This window comes from Antrostomus carolinensis, unplaced genomic scaffold (assembly GCF_000700745.2).
Source record: "Antrostomus carolinensis isolate BGI_N321 unplaced genomic scaffold, ASM70074v2 scaffold19689, whole genome shotgun sequence".
NCBI classification, from domain to species: Eukaryota; Metazoa; Chordata; class Aves; order Caprimulgiformes; family Caprimulgidae; genus Antrostomus; species Antrostomus carolinensis.
Window position 1 is genome coordinate 1 of NW_010336653.1, and position 9,873 is coordinate 9,873.

Consider the following 9,873-nt stretch of genomic DNA (forward strand, 5'->3'; position numbering starts at 1 on the left):
TTGCCCCAACCCAGTGTCCCAATCCGATGTCAGAGAAGGTTTTGGTACAATCCGAAGAGTGAGATTAAGACACAAATGAGGTAAAATGCTGTACACCCAGAACACCTTTTATTACAAAAAAAAAAAAAAAAAAGGAAAAAATAAAAAAAAAATAGAAAAAATAATAAAAGAGAGTAGCAATAGGATAGGATGGAATGAAAGATGGAAATTAAGCAAACCGTCAGGATAGGGCTGCAAGATTAGTCACCATCATGGATCCACGACATTCCAGGGATGAGGAGGGGCGAGGGGGTCTCAGTTTCTTGGAAGCTTCATAGCAGACAGTCATGCACATGGCTTGCTCCAATAGTGGTGTGTTGTGGTGCAGTGCAGTCATGCAGTCATCCCCCCAAACTTGCCCAGGCAGGTCCTTCTTAAATACCCCCCAGCAACTGCTGCATGCGTGGGGCAGGGGCATGACTGGACAGAACGTTTTCACAAGTAGCAGTTTCTGTGACCCAGTGACCTTGTGACTGTCCTTGCAATCAATCTTTGAGATGTAAGTTCATAGTGCAGTCCCTCACACCCAGGTGCAGGACCTTGCACCTGGCCTTGTTGAACTCCATGAGGTCTTGGTAGATGTATTCTTGTCTTGTTAGTATTATTTGGATGAAAAACAACCTATATTGATCTTGTTTAGTTTGACACTGTTCTCATAAACCTTTGTTGAATTATTCATGCATAAATGTGCGCACACACAAGCCTAGAACAAAATTTTTGCCGGGTGTGCACAAAAAGTATTTGAGCTACCACAGTCTGGAATTGTACTCTGCATTGCATTCCAGGTGGAAAGGCCCAGCTTCTAACCACATTCCTCTTACATTGCAGAAGAAAATATTTTAATTAGTCATTCGGCAATTTTTTGTACCACAGTGGACTGCAAAGTACTGGGCTTAATTTTCCTTTGGATGGTTCTGGATTTTTTGAGAAAAGACTGGGCAAATGTTTGTCTACAATGACTTAGGTGTAGTGGATCTTGTTGTGGGAAGGCAAAGAGTCTGGATGATCTTTGGAGGCTCCTTCCAGCCATACTTTTGTGATGCTGTGATTTTATGAGGCCTCTAAGACGTAACTATACCTCTGATCTGGATGTCATGTTCTCAGGCAAACACATTTGACCAATTTTATGCTTAGAAAAAAAGCTCAGATCTTCATGAATTCTGCCTTCAAATTTTGTCTGCTTTTCCCATTATGATGGTTGGCCAAATAAATGCTATGGACTTGTGCAAACAAAAGCTTGCCTTGTGCTGTCAGGCCTGCATTGTAGACATCCATCCTTCCCCAGGGTAATACAGGCCTCTGATCTGCATTTTCAGAATTATTTGAAAGCACATGAAAGCCAAAAGATTCATTACTGAACAAAAGAAAAGCAAATGTCACCCAGTCATATGTGTGTAAATATGTGTATCTCTCTGTGCAGGCAGATAAACATGGATGTTACACACTTAACAGTACTAGTAATGTTTTCTTTCCTTTTTTTAACTAAAAAAAATATCAGAAGCTTGTCTGATTCATAGTTAGACACAGCCTATATCTAAGCCCCAACATCATGGCTGCTATTTGCTAACTTGGAAGCCAAGTGTCTAAACATAACTTACGATGTCAATTCTTTTATCATTCCAAATGTTCTAGTGTGAGCAATACATGGGCATACTCTTTGGAAAAGAAATAAAATTTCAACTGGTTGGAAAAAAACAAAACAAAACTAAACTAAACCTTTCATGTGGAAATGTTGAAGTAAAAGGCTTTGCCAGAAGCTCAGGAAAGGAAGCTATCTTAAAGTGAGATTCAAACAGCTGGCTACCTTACCCTGAAAATGTTCTCCCTCTTTATGTGGAATTACACGCTTACCCAGGCATATCTCTGCCATCACATTCCCTCCATGTGTTACTCAGCTATGCTTCAAGTGCATATGTGAATGATTTTATCTTTAGCAAACGTATGTGAGTGATTTTACTTCTCACCAGCTGTTTCTTAGAACATGTCTTGATGTTGTTCTCCTCACAGAATACTTCTGGGTAGCTGGAGAAATGCACATGCATGCCTTATAGTGCCTCCTGTCTCCAAAGGTAAGCAGGTAATTCAGTTTCATAAGACTTATCCAGGTCTGGCACCTGTTAGTGTTAAAAACACTGGTACAGCATATACATGGTACAGTACATTTTGTTTCATGTATGTTGCAATTAGAAGTACCCAATTGTGTGAATAAATACAAAGCTGTGCACATAATGTGCATTAGGTAAATATAAGGTGTCTGAAAAACTTGTCACTTGCATAGCACACTTCACCCTGTATGGAATTGTGGGTTTTTCCTTTTAATATTCAGATGTGAGACACAAACTGTAAGAAAAAAGGCTTTGCAGCGGAACGGAGTGGACAAATCCGAGTTCTGTATTTATTGAGGATAAAGCTTGTTTCCCCAGGTAACATACATTCACCTTCATCAAAATCACTGTTGCATTTTATTATTTTCACCAGCTGAGAACCTTCCCTAAGTACAACTGCTTTACTAACAAAGGTCAGCTCAAGTCCACAGTTACAAATGTTATCTTCTGTTTATTCTGGAAAATCTTTTTCCCTGTATCAGGCATTTTCAGCTTAGCATTTACTGGAACCAAGGCATACTGTCTCCATCAGGGATTTCCCCTAACACCCATGCACAATTTCCCTTTTACACTATTCACTTTAATGAAAAAAGAGGACGAAGCAGTGCCTGGCCTTATTAGTGTGCGTGAAGAAGACATAGAAAAGAAATGGAGCTTTTTTAACTTTTTCTTATCTGATGATGACATAGAGGTCATGATCCCGTGGCCACAAGACCTACATTAGACTAGCTCGTGCATCAGAGCCAGTCTTCTGGAGGGGAAGGCTGTGCACCAGCCAGCAGGACACAGGGAGGTGCTGGTACTACTTGAGGCAGCAGATATGCAGAAATGTTTCCCAAAATGTCCTGTAGCTCCCGTTATGATCTGAACTACAACTTAACACCTTTCTGTTGCTGAAAGGCTGCCTTTGGTTAAAGCAGGGCAAACTCAGCTTCACCAGCACTTATGCAGGTGGCAGAGAACATGCCAGTACTTGCAGTTTTAGATTTGGCTTATCGTGTTAGTTAGTACTTGTTAACTAATTGCTGTAAATTACAAACGTTTTTCGGTTGTGCTTGAACATGCATTAGGGAGAGAGATAGTCGAAGGAGTGGCTGCTCGAGAAGGGAAAAATGCCTGAGGGAATGTTGCATTGTAAAAAGGCCACAAAACTGTGACAAGTCTAAGCCTACTTATTCTTTCTTACTGTATTTTAACAGCAGAATAAAATGTGGTGACCCTGGAAGCAACAGTATTGGTAATTGACCTTTTCTGCTGAGTCTCTCAACCATTTTACAAGTTTGTTATTGACTTTAGTAAAAATCGACCACCAACTTTTCTCAGAGTACCTTTCTCATAACTGGTGCTTTTTTTTTTTTTTTTTTTTAATGTAGCAGTATTTCTCTGCCCTGGCCTCATTACTGCCTCAGAAGATGCACTATATAGTCGCCAATAAACAGACTGAATGCATACCTCTCTTGCTATGAGCCCACACAAAGAAGGAAAGAGGAGGCTTCCTCATCTCTTGCTATCACAAGCCTTACATTTACCCCCTTTCCTTGGAATTATCAGTATTTTTTTTTTTTTTTAAATAAAAATCTCAATGCCCTTTGCTAGCTCTAAAAAAGTCTGAACACTGCTGTTTGCTGAATGCTTTTTCCTAGCTATTAATTGTTCTACAGATCCTCCTCCCGTGTTAGAAACACCATACTTTTAATCAGTCTCATGGTGGTCTTTCAACCAAATAAGCACAGAATGGGATGTGTTTACAGGCTAATTGAGAACAAGTGCTATGTCCAGAAATGCAGATTCTTTCAAAGATATTTAGTGATATGGTCTGGTCTGCACTACCAGTTAAAAACATTTCCAATTTAGACAACTCCAATCAACTTTTTCCATACTAATAAAAATTGGTACATACTGGCAAATGCATGACTTGATAGGCAGAAATTTTCTGAGAGTTTTATATCTGGAAAGAATGAAGTGCATCTTTAATATGGGCACAGAAGGGGATATGTATTCACCTACACACACACACACACAAATATATATTAAGGGAGTACTTTGACCCTGTGCTTCACTGCTTCTCCTTTGAACCAAACTGCATGTACAGATGAAAGCCAGAATAACTCGCAAAATGACATCTCACCAATTTTAAGGGCTTACATGCTTTTTGTAAAAGAAGTAACAATTGTTGAGCACACCTAAATTTCTCTGGAGCTCAGGTGAATATCTGCAACTGTATCAGCCCTTTCTTATTACTGGTATGTGTTTTCATTTATTGCATTTGGTGGTTGTTGTATGCGTGGGCAGCTCAGAATCGGGGAGGGCAAAAGTCAACACCGTGTCATTTCTGTTTCTGCACAATGCTCTGCATCTCCATCGTCTCTATAAAAGTTTGCAAAAGCTTACTTTATTTGTTGAACTTTGTGTTCCAGCTGGCAGGTATCTACAAAAAGCTCTTTCCAGAAATTTTCACAGTAGCAGTTAAGGTTAATTACTGACTTCTCGTGTAAACTAACAAAATTTTAATGAATTTCAAATGGTCCTAAAAATGTTGTAGCTCAAAAAGACATCCTAATAAGATCTGTTTCTTTGAAGTCCTGCCTTCATTTTCTTCCCTAACTCTCCTTTATAGGAGAGGAATCTTTGTTCTGCTTATTGAAAAACATTTTTTAGTACCTTTTAATTTCAAGGTACTTGGATTTTCAGAGGGAGACTGATGGACTTTGATGAAAGATTTTTGTTCTAAGTTTGCTACTTGAAGCATTTTAACTTCCCAACTAGTTACAGTAATCATTCTGAAATCTGTAACACACATACACCACTGACTCAGAAAGAACCAGAAATATAAAAGCATGGGTAAGGTTGTTAATGGCTGATGTTTGACATTCTATTCACTCTACATAGAACAATCAGAAAGAAATTGTATTTTGAAAAGCATCAAGACATCAGGCTAAGAGACTGTCAAGATAAATCATCAACTCTAGATACTGCTGTCTCAGGCAGTCATATAAAGCTGATTATGAATTTATTAAACTGTATGAATTAAATTAATAGTTTAAAATGTAGAAGAATACAAGAAAAAAAATCATCAAAAACTTAAGGCATTGGATACTTATGAAAAATTGACGTTGCCTGACTCTGAGGATCGCTGATTGGAACAGGCTCTGCAATCCTTCATCTGGTTTAACCTCTGATACACCCTTTCATATAGTACATACATGTGGTTTTGTGTCACTGTTAACACAAATGTAATAATACTTCCACCTAAGCCATTTAATATGACTCTGTGTTATCTTATTTAAAGTGCTAAAATCATGAGACCAGCCCTCTGGTTCAGGAAACACACTATTTTATGTATGTGTGAGCCTCTGTGTTGCTGGGCAGGCATGTGAGAGTGTAGAGATCTGTTGCAGTACCTCTGCTTCTGCACACAGCTGGCAGGTGAGCTCTCAGAAGAGCTTGTGCAGAAACCTTGACCCCTGTGAGTTCTGTGGGCATGATTTTCAGGTTGGGAAGGACTCAGTGTGTACCTAAGCCTGTTCCCAAACCTCAGTAATGAAGGCTGTTAAAAATCTCATTCATATTTACTATCCATACTTCGGTTGCAGTCATCTCCAAAGACAGATGGTCTGAACCTTACCAGTTTTTTAAGCCTGGAAGTGGGATGTCTCAGGGAGGCAAGTATCAGTAATGGTAGAAATAAAAAAATAAATATTCAACTTCAATTGACACCTAAATCAGGCCCATCTGGGCAACCGATCACTAGGTAGGCTGCCACTAGAATTTGGATGCCACCATCCTGTCCTGTCCAGCAGAGCCCTGTGAAGTAGTGAGCAGTGGGGTGCTCTACTCTCCTAGTAGATTTTCTGCAAGGTGGTGTTTCACTGGCACTTGTGCAGATGCAGTGGCTGACTGCACCCGTTTTCTCCCCTCTCTCTTCTATGGCTGTATGTTTTTACCCTCTCTCTGGGTCTGTTGCCCACCAGACCTTCCTGGGAGATGCTCTAACTCATTAAAACAGCACTAAACCACGCTGATTTTTTTTGCTGGATTTATTTTCTGTCCACATAATAAATTAAACATGCTCACAGAGAGGACTAAGTATGCCAAAGCCAGCACCAGATGTGCAGAAGGAACACGTGATGGGGATTGGAAGTGAAAACAGAGAAAGATGCAGGAAAAAAAGAATAGTGATTCACCATTTGGGGCAGTTTCAAGCTGCTAAATTTGCTCACCATGTCTTATGTCCTAAGATCAGAACTTAACTCTAAAGAGAAGTAAGTATTTTTTTGCCCATTGATAACCACACAAGCTGAAATGTCTATGCTCTAGACAAGTCTGATTTATTGCCTGTGGTGGTGGTTTCACTTGACTGGCAGCCAAACACTGAACAGCCGCTTGCTTACTCTCCCCCACTACCCAGGGAATAAGGGGTAGAATTAGAGGGGTAAGGAGACTTGTAGGTTGACATAAGAAGAATTTAATAATTGAAATAAACCAAAACTTAAAATAATAATTACAATAATAACGATAATAATAGTAATAATAAAATACAGAAATGAATGATGTACAGTGCAATTTCCTACCACCTGCCAGTCAAGCCAGGCCAGTTCCCAGATATTGATCCCAGAGGAGCAACAATCCCGAAACTGAAACCGCAGTCCCGGAAGAGTGGGAGCCCAAGTGAATATGGGAGAGCTCAAGAGACTTTCTTTAATATACTGAACACACAAGACACCTATATACTACTAATGCTCTCTGAATTTGAATGATAATAACGTGAGCTCTTCTCTTCCAACCCAGTTCATTCAAGTCAGAATTCTCACAGCCCTTGTTCATTTGGCATAGCTTCTGCAGCATATGGATTGCAGTATCTAAAACAATATCCGTTTACAAGATCTCCTGAGAAACAATCATTTGCATTACAGTTAGCACAGCATTAATGTTATTTGACGTATTTCATAGAGACACATCCCAAGACATTGTCATTAATCATTGAAACGTGACAAATACATTAAAAGCAATCCAGCTTATTAAAATGCTTCTTTTTAAAAAAAAAAAAAAGTGAGATGGCATTAGCAAACAGAAACAAATTCAGAAACTCTCCAACTCAATTTCACAATTTAAAACTATATAACAAGATGTTCTTCCTCTACTCCGTTGTCACTGGATCCTTGGCATTTGCAGCAGTCACAGAGCACAGACTGTCTTTGGGGCCATAATACATAATGAACTTGGACAATGAAGATACAAGACTATTTAAAGCTTGGTAAACTATTGAGTAACCTTAGCATCAATCCTACAAAAGACTGGAAGTCTACAGGGAAATATCACTGATATAATTATATTCTGGCTGACCTTAGTGTGAAGTAGAATGCAGACAATACCATTTCATGCTGTCTCTGGACCAGGCAGGATATCATTAGCCCAGCAAGTGAAGCATGGCATTAATAATTCTTGCACTGAAATGATCATTTGGTGCAAGACAAAAAATGCCTTGTCTTGTGGTTCACCCTTTGTATCTCTCAAAGTACTCCTCTTTTACCCCACTAAAACATTGTTTTTAAGCCTAAAGTTGGTTTATTTCTGAATAGACAGTAGAAAAGTTGAGCAAGAACTTAAAGTTGCTATGATAAAACACATTTTTAACTGCAAAATGGTTAGTAAATAGTTTCCATTTTCACTAACAGTAAGGGAAAATCAGCTCCATCTTCTCTGTAAGTTACACTCTGGACCTCTCTACTTTGCAATCAGGGGAAGCAATTGGGGAACTCCCTTAATTGGGCCTTTTATTATAATTTATGTTATTGTAGAAGTTCCTGTCAGTCAGACTGGGACTGCGCTAGGTTCTGTGTAGTCCCTTGTCATGGAATTGCAGTGTAAGTGGATTATCATGCAACTGCACATAGACTTAAGTGTCAGTAACACACAAAAGTAGGACACTATCTAAATGGTCCAGAACCTAAATGTTAAGTAGAAAACAGTTACTGTATGTACCCTGTGAAATGAAAGAAGAATCAACCATTCACAATCCCACTGTTGTAGAAGGGACTGAACATCTATCTGCTGCAAATCAGTAAAATGCCACGGGACCTGTGGACTTGCTGTCCTAAGAGCCACAGAGTCCAGCTCTGACCTCCTTCTGTTTTGCACCTTGTCAGTTCAATCTCTTTGCTTTTGTTACTGCTGAATCCAGGATCAATAAGAAATCAGGATCCTGTTTCCAAATGAAAGAAGATAAAGTCTTTAGGCTGAGGTACCTGAAAATGTGTGATAAAAGAACTATTATACAACATCTGGCAAAGCAACATTTTTGTCTTGCTGCAGTGCTTTTTGCAAGAAGACATTCTATTGATATAAACTTATTGGAATATGAGTTTTACTACCTAGTAATTAAGAGCAGACCCCCACCACAACACTTACTTTCTTTGCTAGCTGTATTTGTCCTATGTATTTGACATATGAGTATTTCATCTAACATGCAGGTAAAACATGTTTATTTGCCTGTTTTGTTTGTGAGCAAATTACAGTATATCTTTATCTTGAGGGTTATTATAGTTAATGATGTACTTACAGAAAGTGGAGTTGCTATCTAAGCCATTCAGACAGCTAACTGGAAGATCAAGACATATGTCTGGAGAGATAAAGTATTCTTCAGACTTCCCGTATTCTGGGCCAACTATTAAAGAGCTTAACTCAGTTTTAATAATTTCCTTTATAGGTAAATGTCCACTGACAATGTTGCATCAATTGGTTATAAAACTTATTAGAAGCATGAGGATTTTGATCAAAAGCAATAACATATGTACAGAAAAGATGAGCATATGAATTATATTATCAAAGAGATTCATAGTTACTAAACCTGAAAAGTCCCAAAGACAGGCTCTGTCTTAGCTAAGTTGGCTCTGGAGTTACTAACTTCTGAGTAGTGGACATAGGCATTCTTTACATGGATGGAGTAATGTGACCCAAGATCCAGACATCTTCTTAAGGAAAGCAGACCATGCCAACAGAGTGCAGGGTTTAAAAGTCACCGTGTAGTGATGCTGTGACATGAAGCATTTAGTTTTCTGAGGACTGTGTTAAACTGTTCAAAATAGGTGTAGTATCTTAAATGTATGTAGTACATGAAGAGTTTTCAGATAGTGGAGCTGCTTTTCTCTGAGGACTTCATCCAGGCTCCACTAGGATAAATTCATTTAAATTTCCTCAGCAGTGGCATTTTCTTGCAGTTACTGGAATGGAGCAGTTCTGGAAAGTGAAAAAAAGTCAAAAGAAAAGTAAGAGGGCTTGGCAGGGTGAGGAAAGAGAGAGTGAAGTGCTCTTACTTCTGTGGGAGCATCCCCAGAACAGATACAGAAAAATCAACATGACTGCAGAAGTGGAGACTGAAGATTCGTGATTCAAAATTAAACCTTAGCAACATCAGTTTAATCTAGGACAGCTCATCCTGCAGAAGCTGGGGACCCAGCTGTAGAGTAGTGTATGTGACACCAGGACTGGCCTGGGATCTCTGAAAAGTCGTTCAGAGGAAAGAAACTGTGAGAGAGAAGATAAGGAAAAGATGATTTTTCTTCCAGTAAACACTCTTCACAACTTTGTGCCAGCCCCAGTCAGTACATCCGAGCCTTGATTTATATTTCTTAAAAACACTGTGTAGCTCCCAAAGCAGGCGGTGTCCCTGGAGAGGACTAGATGGGTTAAGATTAGAATTCCTTGGCAATATTCAGCCTTTTTAGGGAAA